This window comes from Myotis myotis, unplaced genomic scaffold (genome assembly GCF_014108235.1).
Source record: "Myotis myotis isolate mMyoMyo1 unplaced genomic scaffold, mMyoMyo1.p scaffold_m19_p_3, whole genome shotgun sequence".
NCBI lineage: Eukaryota > Metazoa > Chordata > Mammalia > Chiroptera > Vespertilionidae > Myotis > Myotis myotis.
Window position 1 is genome coordinate 193,055,737 of NW_023416335.1, and position 18,725 is coordinate 193,074,461.

Sequence of the window (18,725 nt, forward strand, 5' to 3'; positions counted from 1 at the left end):
TCTCTGTGTCTATGAGCTTGTTTTTGTTTATGTGTGTGTTTTTTTGGTTAATTTGCATTCGAGGATATTTTTTCCATTGATTTTTAGAGAGAGTGGAAGCAAGGGAGGGAATATGGGTGTGTGACCCCCCCCCCCCCCCGACTGAGGCCAAGGACTGAACCTGCAACCCAGGTATGTGTCCTTGATCTGGAATCAAACCTGTGACCCTTTGATGCACAGGCTGACATTCTGACTACTGAGCAACAGCAGCCAGGGCTATTTGTTGTTTTGATTCTACATATAAGTGAGATCATACAGTATCTGTCTTTTTCTGTTTGACCTGTTTCACTTAGCATAATACCTTCACGGTGCATCCATGTTGTCACAAATGACAGGATTTTATTCTTTTTCATGGCTGAGTAATATTCTATCATATATGCAGAATATTTTATATATATATAGATATCACATTATCTTCATTCATCCATTGATACACACTTAGGTTGTTTTCATATCTTTGCTCCTATAAATAATGCTGCAATGAACATGGTATTTCTTTTTGAGTGAGTGTTTCTTTCTTTTTTTTTTTAGATGAATACCTAGAAGTGAAATTGCTGGATCGCATGGTATTTTTATTTTTTATTTTTTTGAGAAACATTCATACTGTGTTCCATAGTAACTGCACCAATTTACATTACAAGATGTCTGAATAGACATTTTTCTAAAGAAGACACACAAATGACCAACAGGTACATGAAAAGATGCTCAACATCACTAATCATCAGGGAAATGCAAATCAAAACCATGAAGAGACATCACCTCACACCTGTTAGAATGGCTATCATAAAAAAGACAAGAAATAACAAATGTTGGTGAAGATGTGGAGAAAAGGGAACCTTTGTGCACAGTTGGTGGGGAATGTCAGTTGGTGCAGCCACTATGCATATGCTTTTATTTTTATCCTTTAATGTTGGTGTGTGATACATCATAATGAAAGATTTTCTTATGGTAAAACCCTCCTAAATTTCTGGAATAAACAAAACTTGATCATAATGTATTATCTTTTTATGTACTTTTGGATTCAGTTGCTAATACTTTGTTTAGAACTTTTTACTTTTTACTCTATCTTCATGAGCAATTCTGCCAGTGATTTTCTTTTCTTGTATTGTACATGTCTGGTTTTGACATCAAGGTTTATATTGGATTCGAAAGCTGAGTGAGGGATGTTTTTCTTGTGACAGTCTGCTGATGCTTCTCTAATAGTTATTTTGGCCTTCTTTCTTTAACAACAGAACTGTAATTTTTAGCTGGACATTTAGCTAAAGATTATATTTCCAGTCTCCCTTACCCTCTCCCATGTGATTAAGTTTTGGCCAGTATTCCTTCAGTGTCAGTTCTTTATAGCTCTGAATCCTGAGAGTTATGATTCCTGCTCTGAGAAATAGGTCCTTGAAAGCATTTGTTTCTAATGGTGACTAATTTCATTAAACTAAAAAATAAACTTGAGTATATAGACTTCTTAATATACATATATTGCATTGAGGCAGAATTAGAGAAATATCTTCGTTTCTTCTTGATATACATTTGCAGCTTTTCTAGATACCTGAGCAGAATGGAAAAATGTCATTCTTGAAGTCACTAAACCAGCCACTTTTTACATAAGAGGATGTCAATATGAAACATTTTCAGCTTTTAAAAAGAACTTTAAACACTTTTTCTTCAATTGTAAGAAAGCTTGCTCTTAAACATATGAACCAACATGACTTTTATGCTAAACGAATGGTATTCCAAATTTAACATGCTTTGTAACATAATAGACTGAACTTTACATTTTTCATGATGATTTCTTTTTTGACCCATGAGTTAGTAGTGTGCTTAAATTTTTCCAAGCATATGTATTCTAAAAATAATTATATTGTGTTATTATCTTCTAATTAATTGCATTATTCTAGGAAATGGATATTGATTCTTTGAAATTTGTTGAGGCTTGTTTTGTGGTTTAATATTTGGTCAATTTTTATAAATGTTCCAAATGTGTTATCCCTAATTGTTTGGATTCTCTACATGAATTCTATATATGTCCAATAAATCAAACTTATTAATTGTATTGTTCAAAATTTCTGTCCTTTCTACTTTTTTTGTCTCCTTGATGTAATAATAATAGTGTGTTGACATCTCCTGTTACAATGATGAATTTGTCAGTTTCTCTCTGAGTTCTATTAATTTTTTGTTTTATATACAGTATTTTGAACCTATTAAGTTTATAATATTCATATCTTCTTAGTAAAGGGGAAACATTTAAAAATCATCCTATAGAGTTCTTACCATTTGCAACAGCATGGATGGAACTGGAAAGCATTATGCTAAGTGAAATAAGCCAGTCAGAGAAAGATAAATATCACATGATCTCACTCACTTATGGAATATAATGAGCAACATAAACTGATGAACAAAAACAGATCCAGAGACAGAGAATCATCGATCAGACTGTCAAACCTCAGAGGGAAGGTAGGGGAGGGTGGGGGTAAGGGGGAGAGATCAACCAAAGGACTTATATGCAATTATATAGGCCAAACCAATGGACACAGACAACAGGGGGGTGAGGACATGAGTGTGTGTGTGTGTGTGTGTGTGTGTGGGGGGGGGTAATGTGGGGATAAGGACACATATATAATAACTTAATCAATAAAAAATAAAAAAACATAAAAATCATCCTATATAATAAAAGGCTAATATGCAAATTGTCCCCTCAGGAGTTCCACTGACCAGAAGTTCAACTGCTCGCTATGATGTGTGCTGACCACCAGGGAGCGGCATGGAACGAAGGAAGGCTCTGGCAGGCAGCTGACAGCTGGGGGAAGGAAGGTCCCAGCTGGCAGCTGGAAGGAAGGCCCAGGCCAGCAGCTGGAAATCGACCCTGATCGCTGGCCAGGCCTAGGGACCCTACCCATGCATAAATTTTGTGCACTGGCCTCTAGTTATTTAATATTATTTTATATCCATAATAATGCTTTTTTCAAAAGTCTATTTTGTCTGATATTAATAAAGCCATTCCAACTTTACTTCAAACATTTTCAAGTCCTTGTACTTCAGGTAGGTCTCTTGTAAACATCATAGAATTAAGCAGTACTCAGCTTCCAAGATAGACCCCAATGAGTTGTGTCTCCCAGATTCACATCCTTGTATAGTCCACTCCAACATGAAGTAGGGCTAACCTGTGAAACCAATAGGATATTGTGGAAATAGCAGTTTGACTCCAGAGGCTACTTCATAAAATAGTGTCTTTCATTTTGCTTTCTCTTGAATCACTTGCACAGGAGGAAGCCAATTACCATGTCATGAGGACATTCAAGCATCCCTATGGAGAAGTTTACACATCAAGGCACCGTGACCTCTTGACAAAAAACCAGGACCAACTTACCAGCCTGTAAATGGGCCTCCTTGGAAGCAGATCCTCCAGCCCCAGTCAAGCCTTCGCATGACTGGTGTCCCAGCCACCATCTGAGAGACCCTGAGCTAGAACCACTGAGAAAAGCTAACCAAGTACAAAATAATTATTTCTCAGCTCCTACAAAGAAATATGGTCTCTTGTTGTTCTTGAAACTTAACTCCCTTAGTGTGTCTTATTTTTTCCACTTTAGATGAAGAAATGGCTATAAAGAGATGTTTTCTGTGCCCTAAAAAATGACAAGGCACATGGAATGATAAATGGACCTCATTGTTGGAGACATAATAACATGTGGAAGGGACTGGCAAATTGGAGAGAACATACCTATCCAAAGACAGAAAACCCTCCTCTCTAGCTGATATTTCCTTGTGAGAATGTGACCCAGTTATGTAAAACCAGCCAGTCTTCCAGGTGAAGCCAGAAATCCACATTTAATGTAAAATACCCTAAGTTTTTAATATTGGCTCAAAAATGAAGCATCCGCGTGGGCGCGCGCGCGCGCACACACACACACACACACACACACACACACACACACGAGTCATGTGCATACACCTGACTACTTTGTGGGAAAGCGAGGGCCAGAAAAGTTTCGTCACTTTCTCAAGGTGAAGAATGAAGTAGGTGGAGACTCTGACCTCCAGAAACGTTCTCTCCTGTGAATAAGACGTGTTTGCACCTTTGCTGTCCTTCCCTTTAAGCCAAGCTGTGCCCCACTGTGAGATGTCATGCTGATGTCCATATAGACTGTATACATCAAATTATGGCAACTAATTATTAGTGGTAGGCAGGGATGCCTGTGTGTCTGTCCATCAGGAGAGGCAAATAGCTCAGGGTCCAGAGAAAAGCCATGTCAGAACAGTAAGTGAGTTTTACAACAAGGATTATAAGATGTATCAGTAGACGCTGCTCTGTCTGGGACACTGCTTGGGAGACTTGAATTATTAATAAAAATTCTAGGAAGCCAAAGTGGCTTTTTAAGGTCCTTTATCCAATTAAAGGAAGACAATTCCAAGTGTATTTCCAAGCACCATTATTTTTTTATTTTGAAAAATTTATACTGATGTACAATTTCCATAGAGAAAGTACACAGATCATAAACAACAGTTCAACAGTTTTTCACAAACTAAACACCACCCCCCCCCCCCCCCCCCCCCAGTTACCAGCACCTGGTTGAGACATAGAACATTACCAGCATCCTGGAAGCTCCCATCATGCTTCCATCTAGTCACTAAATCCGTTCTCCAAGGGAAACCACCCTCCTGACTTCTAACAGCATACATGAGTTCTGCTAATTTTTGCATTTTATGCAAGTGGAATAGCCAGTAAGTATTTTCTTAAATCTTGTTTCTTTCACGCAATATTATATTTGTAAGATTCATCCACACTGTAGTGTATGGGTGTAGATCATTCTCATTACTTTATAATAATTCTTTGTGTGAACAGCCTACAGTGGATGTATCTATTCCTCTGTTGGTGGACCTTGGATAGTTTCCAGTGTGGGGCTATTACAAATAGAGATATTGCTAAATTTGGTTCATTGTAAAGAGGTATTAAAAAGTAAATCAAGATTTTTTTTTTTACTGTGCTCTTTCAACATTAAAAAAAATTCAACTTCTTTTTTCATGGAAGCAAGAATCCAATCAGGTCAAGAAAGAATACTAGTATTTTTGCCTTGCTGGTGTGGCTCAGTGGTTGAGCACTGACCTATGAACCAGGAGGTCATGGTTTGATTCCCAGTCGGACACATGCCTGGGTTGTGGGCTCGATCCCCAGTGTGAGGTGTGCAGGAGGCAGCCGATCAATGATTCTCTCTCATCATTGATGTTTCTCTGTATGTATCTCTCCCTCCCTTCCTCTCTGAATTTCACACGTGGCCTCTTCTCCCTCCTTTTCTCATCTGCAACTTACTTTGTAAGCTGAATTCTCAATAACTTTGTGTTTAATCCCCGCCCCCCCCCCCCTTTGTAACATTAAAGAAGCAAACATCATTTTAAAGACATTAGGTACTATTCAAGCACATTGTGAAAAAAAATTGGAAAACACAGAGACGTTTAAATAAGAAAATGACCACCTCCTGCCATCTACATATAATGGTGCAAATATGTGAGCATATTGTTTCCAGTATTTTCTTCTGTCTCTCTTTCACATAGTTGAGATTGAACTATATATGCATATTTATATCTCCTTTCGCTTAAGCTTATACCAAAACTATTTTCCCATGTCATTTATAACTGCTCTTGAACATTGTGTTTCCTCGCTACGTGATAATCCATCCCACATGTATGCCAAAAGTTATTTGACTAATATCCTAGACGGGGATATTTAGGATGCTTACACTTTCATTTTGACAATTAGAAACAATGCTTCGGTGACTATCTCGGATGTAAATCTTTGTCCTCATTGTAGAGAATTTCCTTAGTTAGTTCCTAGAAGTGGAGTTTACTCGGTCCAGAATAATGACATTTTAAAGGAGTCTCATACATCCCATGTTGCCAAGTTGCCTTACAGAAAGGTGCCACCAGCTTTAAGAACTGAGAGCGCAGGAGCACACATTTCATTGCATCACACATTGAATACTGTTTATTATGGAGCCTCTTCATACTGTTCTGTTTTAAGTATTTTAAAATGTCTCTTCTGATTTATTGACCTGTGAGTTATTTAGAAATTTCCAAAGGTATGAGGCTTAAAAAAAATCATTTGAATTGATTAAAAACTCAATTTAATTGTAGTGTGGTCAGAGAAGATGGTGCGTATGCTACCTATTCTTTGAAATGTGTTGAGAATTGTGTATAATCAATTTTGTAAATGTTTGGGTGACTAACCAGCCCAATTTGTTTGGGGCTGAAGGATTTCCTGGGATGAAAGACTTTCAGTGCTAAAATCAGGAAAGTCCTGGACAAACTGGGCGGAGTCAGTTACTGGGCTGAGAATAGTGTGCGTTCTATAATTATTGGGTGCAGAGTTCTAAATAGGTACATTAGACCAAGCTTACTTACTGGTTTTTTTTAAAATTTTAATTTGGGAAAATTATGGATTTGCATGCAATTGTAAGAAACAATACAGAGAGGTTCAGTGTATCCTTTACAGCTTTAGATTATTAATACAGATGATCTGTTTTATTCGAATTTAAGCAGTTTTACTTGTACACACACACACACACACACACACACACACACACACACACACTAAATGCACGTGCCTGTGTATTTAGTTCCGTACAATTTTATCAGATGTGTAGGTTTATGTATCCACCACCATGTCAAGATGTGGCCATCACAACAAAGATCACTCTTGTTGCCCTTTTATAACCACAAGCACCTCCCTCATGTTCCCCTTCCCCACTAATCTGTTCATTTCTACTTCTGTCATTTGAAGAGTGTTATATAAATGGAATTATACAGTGTATAACCTTCTGGGGTTGGCTTTTTTCACTGAGCATAATTCCCTGGAGATCCATACATGTTGTTTATCAGTAGTTTGTTCTTTTTTATTGCTGATTAGTATTTCATGGATGGATGGACCCCAGTTTAACTATTAACCCAATTAAAGACATCTGGGTTGTTTTCAGTTTTTGACTATTACAAATAAAACGTCTATGAACATTCATGTACAGAATTTAGTGTGAACTGAAGTTTCCATTTTTCCAGCAGAATGCCCAGGAGTGTAATTACTGGCTTTCACAAATTTTTTTTTTTAAAAAAAATCTCTATTTTGCCAATTTTATATACTTGTGCTATGAATAATTGAGACAGATTTTGAAGTTGATTTATCAATGTATGCATTTTGAAGCCATTTTATAAGATGCATACAAATTTAGAATTGTTATAACTTTCTGTCTATACATTTGGAACCCCAGGTCCTTGAATAGTGGCTCTGGGTTCAGGGATCCTATTGTGCTCCTGGGACCAGAAAGTCCACAAGACAGAGCAGTTTGGACCCTCTAACTCTATGGCAATAATAATGTAGTGGCATAGTTACTGAGAACGTGAGAAGATTAGTCTGAAGTTGTGTCATTCTTTTGACGACATTGTATCACAAGCATGCCATCACCAGGATGATTGATGACCATGAAGGAAGGAAGTGAGCATACTGTTCTGTCCACAGATGTCTGTGCCCCTAGAAGAGAGGAAGTGAAGGAGGATGGCTTCCCTTCAGCTGAGGTGCTGGCAGTACATGGTGGGAGCTGGTAGCCTGGCTTGGGAAATCTGGGGTGTTTACTTGGAGCGAACTGCCAAGAAAATTCTCTTTCCTGTGGAGTTCACATTGGAGGAGAGATGCTACAAAGGTATAAGAGAAAGGAAGAGATGAAGCCTGGTAGGAATCTTTCCTCCCCTGAGCTTCTTGTGCATTTGTACTAGTAAATACACCCTGGAGAACTTACTCCGTAGGCAGGCCGAGGTCAACTCATCCATCCCCCTGTCTCTGGGCAGCAATGTCCCAAGTGCCTCCAAGAGTCGCATCTTCCCATGTGTGCTTAGTCTCTTAGTTTACCTTTCAAGCCCAGCTCTGGTGGCCCTTACACGTTCACCCTCAGGGATCCCTTTTCCTGGAGCCTCATAGCACTTATTGTCCTCATAACCCTAATTTAGCAAAACTGTTTTAGGATGACACCTTCTATGAGAGCAGGGCTGTGTGGCATGTTGTTTCTGCCTGTATTATTTTCCTGTTGCTGCTGTAACACATTGCCACAAACTCAGTGCTTAAAACAACAGAAATTTATCTTACAGTTCTGGAGGTCAGAAGTCTGAAATGGGTCAAAATCAAGGTGTTGGGAAAGCTGGGTTCCTTCTGTAGGTTCTAGGGCAGAATCTTTCTGTTCCTTGCCTCTTCTGGCTTCTAGAGGCTGCCTGCATGCATTTGCTGGTTTGTGACTCTTACCTCCCCAACCTCTGCTTCTGACCCTCTGGCCTTCTCATAGAAGGACGCTTGTGATTAGACTGGGTTCACCTGAATAATCAGGGATAATCCCCTCGTCTTCATAGCTTTAACTTAATCACATCTACAAAGTCCCATTGACATTCACAGGTTTTGGGGGTTAGGATGTGAATATCTTTGGGTCATTCTGTGATTGGCTGTATCTGCTTTTGTCTTCTCGAGCTCCATGGCCTCATTCAGGTCCTCATTGTGCCTCTTCTGGAATAGTCAATCAGCCAGCTGACCGGTGGGTCTCCCTTCATCCATCTTGCTCCCCTAAAATCCAGGTCAACTGCAGCCAAGTTGTTTTACCCAGAGTCTGCTGAGTAACCACAAACCCCTCACCCTGGTTCAAGGTCCTTGGCAAATTCTCTTACCACCCTTTCTTGTCTTATCTCCCATCGTTTCCTTTACATGCTTTAACTACCAGCCCATTTAGTGATTTATTTACTTTCACATGCCCAGAGCTTTCCTGTTTCTATGCCTTTACTTCTTGCTTTACATCTGGAAAGCCCTTCACCTCTCATTTCACCTGTCAAAATCCTACTGGGCTTTAAAATGCGGATAACTGTGGGCCCAGAAATTCCACATGTAGGAATTTCATACTATGGAAATAATCCTGAGGGCTGGGCATGGATAAAGTTTCAAGGTAAAGTTCACTGTAGCCTTGTTAATAAAAGGAAAAATTAGAACCAACCTAAATAAACAGCCAACAATGTGGAACTGATTACATAAATTGTGACTATCACAAAGTGAAACATTACACAGTGAACAAAAGCAAAAAGAACACAACAGAATTAATGAATCAAAAGATATTTATATTATATTCAAAAGCAAAATAGCACTTTACAGAACCTTCTGTGTAGGACGATTTTATTTAAAAATTATATTACATATACATTTCTTAAAAAGTAACATACTAAACTGTTGATGGTGGTTATTTCTGGGTAGTAACATTATGGGTGATTTTGATTTTATTATTTTTATTTGTCCATATTTAAAAATTTTTTCCTACAATGGCCACATATTACTTTAGAATAACAAAAAAGTAGTTGAAATTATTAAAAAAAAATTTTAAATCTATTTTATTGGTTTTTTTTATAGAGAACTAGAAACATCAATGAGAGAGAAACATCAATCAGCTGCCTCCTGCACACCCCCACTGGGGATGTGCCCACAACCAAGGTACATGCCCTCTACCGGAATCGAACCCGGGACCCTTGAGTCCGCAGGCCGATGCTCTATCCACTGAGCCAAACCTGTTAGGGTGAAATTATTAAAAATTTATTCTACCCATCCTAGCCAGGCCAGTACAAATTCCTCCCCTTCCTAAAGCTTTCCTGAGCCATCATCCTGGGTGAAGGCGAGTACTGTCTCCATTGACCCTCCGGCACTGTTTGCAAGCTCTTAGCACACCTTCCTTATTTTCATTTGAGAAATCGCTACAGAGCAACCCACAGGTGTAGAGCTCCATCTCCATGATGTGAGGCTGCAGGGTGCTCTCTGCCTTGGGAGTGGGCATGCGTGCTATACATCACAACCCGAGGTAGGATGCCAGGCTGTGAGGTGACTTGGAGGGCCATTTTGTTAAGGGACCTGGCCCTGTGTCTGGAGGTGGGCATAGCCTGGGAAGGCAGGTTGCTTTCAAAATTCCATTTCTGTTCTCATGAAACTGGTGGTCTGATTAGGGTGATAAGGCATCAGCACATGGCATGTTTTTAAAAATATACAAAAATTGCTAAGAAACATCTTGTGAATCCTTGCCAAATAAACACTATGAGGTCATAAGAGGGAGAGGTCACCCACCACCAGTCACGGCAGCGGAGATGTACTCTGGACTGTTGAATTGCAACAGACCAATGCAATTAGTCCCCAGGATGTATACATACACATGGCTCAGACACTCATGTAGGTCAGGGCCATTGGCTAACGTGTACGGCTCTCATTTCAAATAGCATGCTTTTCTCTATAAAGAACTTCATCTAACCCCAGGAAGACCAACAACCTCAGTGGAAATATTCACTCAGACAAGTCTCCCTGGGCAATCCTCAAATGTACTAATCAATCAATTGTAATCTACATATAAAATATCTATTAATGTCATTGGGATTAAACTGCCAAATGGAAAACTTGATGGCTTGGCCTCTGACTTGGGTTCTCCCTAAGACAATGGTCCTTGTGGTGACAGCATGATTCTAGCTGTGCTCAGTGGATTTCGGGTTGGAGAGAGATCACTCGGTAGCCTTAGCGGGTGCTCCCAGCCCTGGGCTCCTCCCACTGCAGCAGCCACACCCTCCACTGCAGCAATCTTAGGAAATCAGGACTTCAGTTCTTATTCATCTGAGTTCTCCTGTATGTAGAGAAAACAGTCTCAGTATTCCAGTTAGGGTGTTACACTGTGCTAAAAAGAAATCTGAGTGTTATTTAGAAATGAGCAGTGCTGAGTGTCATGCCAGATATGCCCAAATGGGTCCTGACCCTGGTCTGACGTTGCTGCCCCATAAGGGAGCGATCCTGTGACTTCCTGTGCAATTTCCCCCTGTCCACAGTGATGAGGGCTGTTTCCCCTTTAACCTCTGTGCTGACACACTGAAGAGCAGCTGACAGCTTCCTCAGGTGTTGAGCAATTCTTTCTCAACTCTTTCAGCCCTGGAGTGACATTTTAACATTGTATGTTCATTAAACACCACAGGGAGTTCAACAAAAATTACTGGAGTACCTATGTGTGCCATACTCCATGCCAGGCACTTTGGAAGATACAAAGATGAGTAAGGCAACCTTCTTGATCCAAGAGATCAAAGACTAGAGGAGATAAGACTTACAAGGGAAAATGCATGATGAGATGGGTGCTACTAGAGATATCCAGGTGTGGCTTAAAGACAGGAAAGTGTTTTCTAGTCAGAAAGGGGGGCGGGGAGGGTGGGAGGGAGGGAGGAAAGGAGAAAAGGGCCCTGGAAGAATTACAGGTTTAGTGGAAAAAACAGGTACTTCGCATTAGATGGAAGTGGCTTCAGATGCTGGCTGCCTTTTTGTAACCACGTGATCTTATGCAAGTTACTAAGTCTATCGGAGTCTCAGCATCCAGATTCAGATGAATGGTTGTTAGGAGGTGTAGCAGGTTAAATGGTGTCCCCAAAAGGTATGTCCACATTCTAACCCCCAGAACCTGTGAATGTGACCTTATTTGGAAAAAGGGTCTTTGCAGATTAATTAAGGATCTCAGGATGAGATCATCCTAGATCACTTAGGTGGGCCCTAAATTCAATGACAAGAGTCCATATAAGAGATACACAGAAGGGGGAGCCACTGGGAGAAGAGAAGAAGACCATGTAAAGATGGACACAGAGATGGGAGTGACGCAGCCACAAGCCAGAGAACATCTAGACACCAGAAGCTGGAAGACACAAGGAAGTTCTTTCTCCAAGAAACTTAGGAGGGAGCATGGCCCTGCTGACACCTTGATTTCAGATTTCTACAGAACTATGAGAGAACACATTTCTGTTAGTTTAACCCACCCGGTTTGTAATTTATTACAGCAGCCCCAGGAAACTAATACAGGAGGATTAAGGGAGATGATTTATAGGAAGCAGGTGACCAATTCTTTCTCTACAGACGGGGAGGGTCATAAAAAGGTGAATAGCAGAGAGGAGGGAGAGGAGAGGAAGGCATTTCAGAGCTGAGCACAGGAGGTATCTGAGGAGCGATGCCAGTGGCTGATGGCAGATATTCTGGGGTGCACGGCAGTGTCAAGGTGGGTGTGTGCACAATGGGGACCCAGGAGGCAGTTAAGTGCGCTGACTATGGGGTGTGAGTGCTGAGAGGAAGAGACCCTGGAAAATGAAAGAGGTAGGGCTCCTGGCTCACCCTGCTGCCTTCCTCCCAGCACTGTGCCCGCCTGGCCTACCCTTTCTTGGTGCTCATGATGGAGCTGAAGCAGTGGCCTCGGGAGCCAGAGGTTGCTGGACCCAGAGGTCATGCCAACAGGGCCTGGAAGTTTCTGGACTTCAAAGGAGTCGTGTGGGCTCAGGAAGCAGGGAGCAGCAAGAGGGGTGGACCAAAGATGTGAGCGCTTTGATTTTGTTTTCTGAGCACTTTGTAACCTCCTGGATCACCCTATCTATGAAGAAGGTTAGGTTTAATTTGATTTCAAGGAAATAAGATGATGCGATAAAATTTGCAAATGCACGTTTATAGACGTGATTCATATTCAAATTTGAAGATAAATGTTGAAAACGTTGGTAATATTTTTGGAAGGCCACTCAAGAAACTGGTAAGAGTATTGCCTCTGAGAAGGAAACTAGGGGGCTGATAGGGTGGCCAACTGTCCCTGTTTGCTGAGAACTGTCCCAGTTTTAGTAATGAAAACCCCATGCTCCCAAAGGTCCTTCAGTTCAGGGCAAACTGGGACAGTGGCTATTCACCCGGGCAGGAGGGAGATTTGACTTTTTCCTGTGTATCCTTTCCTTCACTTGGTGTTTTGTACTTTTCCTTTGCACCTGTGTCTCTTAGCCCGCTTTCCCCTGCCCCAAAAGAACATGATACAGTTCCCCAAACTCCTGTACATAAAAAACAAAAACAAAAAACCAACCCAGCATAAGTAAAAATTAAAGTGAAGAACGGAGAAAACATTCACATATTAATGTGAGAGAAAAGAATACTATTCTTAATCTATAAAGAGCTTTTACAAATTAATAGGAAAAGCTAAACATTTCTGTTGAAAATGAGCTGACAATACCAGCAAGAAATTCACAAAAGAAGAAATACAAATGGGCAATATTAGAAAACCTTCCCCAATAAGGAAAAGGATGCATATTAAAACAGCAAGCTTATACCCGTGTTTGCCAATTAAATTACCAAATAATAATAAAAAATAACCACCTTAGTCAGTTCAGGCCGCTATAACACAATCCCATAGACTGGATGGCTTAAACAAAAGACATTTCTCACAGTTCTGGACAATGGAAAGCCAATACCAAGGTGCTTGCAGATTCAGTTCTTGGGGAGGGCCTGCTTTCTGGCTTGCAGACCACTGCCTTCTTCTTCATCTTTTAAAAATATATATATTTTTATTGATTTCAGAGAGTAAGGGAGAGGGATAAAGAGATAGAAACATCAGTGATGAGAGAGAATCATTGATTGGCTGCCTCCTGCACACCCTACACTGGGGATTGAGCCTACAACCTGGGCATGTGCCCTGATCAGGAATCGAACCGTGATCTCCTGGTTCATAGGTTGATGCTCAACCACTGAGCAACACAGGCTGGGCAGACCACTGCCTTCTTGATGTGTCCTCATGTGGCTAAGAGAAAACTCAAGTGTCTCTTCCTCGTCTTATAAGGAGACTAATCCCATCAAGGGGCCCCACTGTCATGACCTCATTTAATGTTAATTACCTCTGAAAGGCCCCAACTCTAATGCTATCATGTTGACTGTTAGAGCTTCAACATATGAATTTTGGGAGGGGAGACAAACATTTGGTCCACAAAAATAGTAATATGCTATGGAAGGGAAATTGATATAATTCTTGGCAGGATGTATAAAAGTCTTAATAATTTTTATGCACTTTGACCCAACCATTTTTTTTTTTTTACGTATAGGAATTTGTTTTAAGGAAATTGGCCATGTGTGGGAAGATGGGTGTGCAAGTATGTTGGTCATTATGTTATTTGTAAGGACAAAATCAACATGCCAGGTCACTGGCATCAGGGCTGTATCTTTAAAAAAAATGTTTTTATTGATTTTTTTTTTTTTGAGAGAGAGAGAGGAAGGGAGAGGATAGAGAGATAAAAACATTGATGGGAGAGAAGCATCATCGATCAGCTGCCTCCTGCACAGTCTTTACTGGGGATCGAGCCTGAAACCTGGGCATGTGCCCTGACCAGGAATCGAACTGGTGACCTCTGGTTCATGGGTCGACACGCAACCACTGAGCCATACCAACTGGGCAGGCCTATATCTTTTAAATGAAAAATTCAACCATATAGAAAACTAGAGAGGATGATATAAAGATATCCATGTCCCACCCAGCCACTTTGCTCCCATCTTAACATGTTTCCATATTTGCCTCATATTTTTGAAATTATTAAATCAATAAACCATACACAGAGAGGTATAAACCCTTATGTAACATTCTCTGGATCCCTCCTTCTTTCTTCCTACCTAGAGATATCTCCATTCTGCACTTAGTGGTTATCACAGCATGCATATTTACTTTTCCCACAACTAAACATATTTACAATCAATAATACAGTTTTATTTTACATGGTCTTTTAAAGAAATATATATTTTTATAGATTTCAGAGAGGGAAAGAGAGATGGAAACATCAGTGGTGAGAGAGAATTATTGATTGGCTACCTCCTGCAAGCCCCACACTGGGGGTCGAGCCCGCAACCTGGGCATGTGCCCTGATCTGAAATCGAACCCTGACCTTCTGATTCATAAGTTGATGCTCAACCACTGAGCCACACCAGTCAGGCTTACATGGTCTTTAATTTGACATAAAAGCTATCATGCTGTAGAAATCCTCAGATACTTGCTTTTATTTTTGTTCACCATTATTTTTGGGATTTGTCTGTTGGTATGTGTAGCCTAGATGATTCTTGAACTGTTGTTTGGTATTTCATAGGATGAATGTGCTACAATTTATTCATGCGGTTGAAGTACATTTATGTTGTTTACATATGTCTGTGAACTGCCTTCGCTGCTGCAGTGAACATTCTGTGCAGGTTGCTTTGTGCACGTGGATGAATGTTTCTTTGGGAAGATGCCTAGGAGTGTGATTGCTGGGCCATGGGCAAGATCATCCTTAAGTTTAACAGCTATTTCCACGTTTTTCTCCAAAGTGGTATACCATCTGTCCTAACAACAGCTAATAGTTCCAGCAGTCCCACAGCCTTGCCAATCTGATGGGAAGATAACTAACTGAGGTTTTATTTTGGAATTCCCTGGTGATTGGTGGGGTTGAACGGTTTTTCATATGTTTACCGGCCCACTGGGTTTCGTCCACTTGCTTGTATGTCCACTTAAATTCTTTAAAAAATTAGATATAATTGACATACAATATTATATTTGTTTCAGGTGTACAACATAATGATTTGATATTTGTATATATTGTGAAATGATCACCATAATAAGTTTAGTTAACATTCATCACCACACAGAGTTACACATTTTTTTCCCTTGTTATGAGGACTTTAAACATTTACTCTCAGCAACTTTTAAATATACAACGCAGTATTATTAACTATAGTTACCATGCTGTAGATTACATCCATGACTGATTTATTTAATTTGTACCTTTTAAGCCTCTTCACCCTCTTACCCCCCACCTCTGGCAACCACCAATCTGTTCTCTGTACCTATGAGTTCAATTTTTATTTTATTTTTATTTTTAGAGCCCACATACAAGGGAGATCCTATAGTATTTGTCTTTCTCTCTTATTTCACTTAGCATAATGCCTTCAAAGTCCATTCACGTTGTTGCAAATGGCAAGATTTCACTCTACTGAATAATATTATATTGTATATATGTATCACATTTTCTTTATTCCTTCATCCATTGATGGACACTTGGTGGCTTATATCTTACCATAATTCTAATTATTTCCATATCTTGGCTACTGTAAATAATGCTGGAGTGAACATGGGGCGCATATATATTTTTTGAATTAGTGTTTTTGTTCCCTACAGTTAAGTATCCAGAAGTGAAGTTGCTGGATCACATGTTAATTCTATTTTTAATTTTTTGAGGAAACTCTATTTTATTTTCCACAGTGGCCACACTGATTTATGTTCTCATCAATATTTTAAAAATAGCCATTGTTTGTTTCTTAGTGACCATCTTAAATTTGAAATTGTCTGACTGATTTTTAATCCTTTGTTTCCATATTGATTTTCAATCAGAGTGCCTAATTTCATGAAAAACCTTGTTCCATTTTGTTATTGCATTTGATTTATAGACTAATTTGAGAATAATTGGTAAATTTACAATATTGTGACTTAATAGGAACACAGCGTACCTTCCCACTGGCTTTTATTTAATGTCTTGCAACAAAATTTATGATTTTCTGCATATGGTATTGTGCAGATTTTATTGTATTTGTTGCTTTACTAATAAGGCCCCTTTAAGGTTGCACTTTATAATTATACAGGAACATAGTAGATTTTAAAGATAACCTTGTTTTAACAAGCTGCTTGACTCATATTCTCCGGAATTCTCCGGAATTTTCCTATGTAGACAGTCATATATCTTCAAATAATAACTAATGCTTTTTCCTGTAGAAGCTATGTACCTTGTATTTTCTTTTTTCAGTACTGGCCTGGCCATCTGGTCCAATGTTGACTAACAGTGATGATGTTGACTGTCTTTGTCTTGTTCTGGTTTTAACAGGGAAAGTGGCTTAAATTTTACCAGAATTCTGAAGATTGCTCTGTTTCTTAGGTCAAGGACATTCTTTTCTTCTTGTAGGTCACCTAGATGTTTTTGTTTGCTTGTTTTCCATAGTGGATGTTGTTGACTTTTACTCAAAGCCTTTTCTGCTTTGCCTTATAATTCAATAATTTTGTCCTTTCTACATTTTGAGCTTATGTTATGAAGCACATATGAATCTTTAATTCTATCTTCCTGCTGCATTCATCTTTTCACCATCTTTTATCCTCTTTGTCTCTAATAATACTTTCATTCTAAGAAGTGCTTTGTCTGAATGCAGTAGAATCAGCTTTCTCTTGGTTGTCATTTGCCTTTTTCTTTTTTTCCCTTGCAGTCTCTGTATTTTTATGTTTTCAGCTCATCTCTTGAACATTGCTGAATGGTGTGTCTTTCAAAAGACACCTACTCTGATAATCTCTTACTCTTCATTGTTGTTTACCAATGGTTAGATATTTATTGTTGTATTTTGCTATTTGCCCTACTTTTTCCATGTTTTCTCCCAGGTCAATCTAGTTTCCCTAATTTCTGTTTTTCTCCATTGGTTTGGAATATGTACATTCAATTCTATTCTTTTAATAGCTTCTCTTAAAATTTTACTATGCATTCTAGCCTTAATAAAGTCCAGTTATCACCTTTTTCTTCTGAGCAATACAGGGGCCTTAATACCCTTTCACTCTCATCACACCTCCAATTAGGTGCTATTGCTCATCTGGTATTTTGGTTCCAAAGCAATTTATCATCATTATTGCTATTTTTATGCAATCACTGCCTGTTCATATGTACCCCAGTGTTAACAGGCATGTGTTCTGACGGAGAATGGAACCAATGACCTCTCAGTGCATGGGACAATGTTCAACCAACTGAGCCACACTAGCCAGGGTAAGAAGGTATATCCTTTTAGGTAGATTTCTGTTTGTTTCTGCCAGGAAACCCAGGTATCGACCTCAGACTAACATCTGTGTCACTTCTCAATGTGGGAGTTTCTGCACCACATGGGAATGTCAGTTTTAACCTGAAACCTATATGAGTGCAAGCTCATGGCTACAAATTATATAGAAAGACTTAATGTCCCACCGCCCAAACAGATGGAGATAAACAAGTTCTTGTCTTCTATGTTGGTGCTGAATTTTTCTCCTAGTCCACCACTGGGAAACTGGGTCCCTTCTAGGGTGTCAGCCTGGTGCAAGGTTCTTGTTCCAGGGCTCCTCCTGACTCAGGCCCAAAGCCTCATTTCCTGTTGTTGCAAGGCTCCAGCCTGGAGGAAACCAAGAATGGATAACTACAGAGGCTCCCGCTTCCTGCTCATATGGGTGCTTTTTCTCTTTGATCCTTGGAGATATTATTTCCCTCCCAGTTTAGCTGTGTATTTAAAGGACATTTGTCATATTTCACACAGTATATCAAGATATTTTGTAGTAAATGGATTTTACCTAATTATTAAAAAAAGCTGAAAATTGGAAATCTTTAAGTACCTTTTCTATTATATTATGGCGATTCTGCCTCTTTTACCATTTTTTTTCTTGGGAATGTTCATCTTCTCCTAGATTGATAAAAGGAGTGATTGAGTGTGAGGTATGTATATGGGAAAGGGAGGAGGTTTCCCAGTCTTAGGGCAGGTTAGGTATCACGTGAGAAGCAATGAGGTGGGCTTCCTTACCTAAATGTCTTAAGTTTCCTGTCGTCATGCCTGAAATCCTACCATGAGAGTCACATTCATCCTCTACTTATTTTTATTTTTAGAGAGAGTGGAAGGGAGGAGGAGAGACAGGGAGGGAGAAAACATCGATGCCAGAGAGACACATCGATTGGTTGCCTCCCGTAGGTGCCCTGACTGGGACCAAGGATGGAGCCTGTAACAGAAGTACATGCCCTTGACCGGAATTGAACCCAGGACCCTTCAGTCCACAGGAACTAAGCTCTACCCACTAATCCAAACCCTCTAGGGCTATTCC

The 18,725-nt window shown here is 39.7% G+C and overlaps 1 long non-coding RNA gene across 1 annotated transcript; it reads left to right on the forward strand.

Moving 5' to 3' along the window:
• The first annotated feature begins 2,912 nt into the window (after window positions 1-2,912).
• LOC118651501 lies at window positions 2,913-3,558 on the forward strand. Its single transcript, XR_004966271.1, has 2 exons — window positions 2,913-3,072; window positions 3,297-3,558. It is a non-coding gene; the product is annotated as an uncharacterized LOC118651501 (long non-coding RNA).
• The last annotated feature ends 15,167 nt before the right edge of the window (window positions 3,559-18,725 follow it).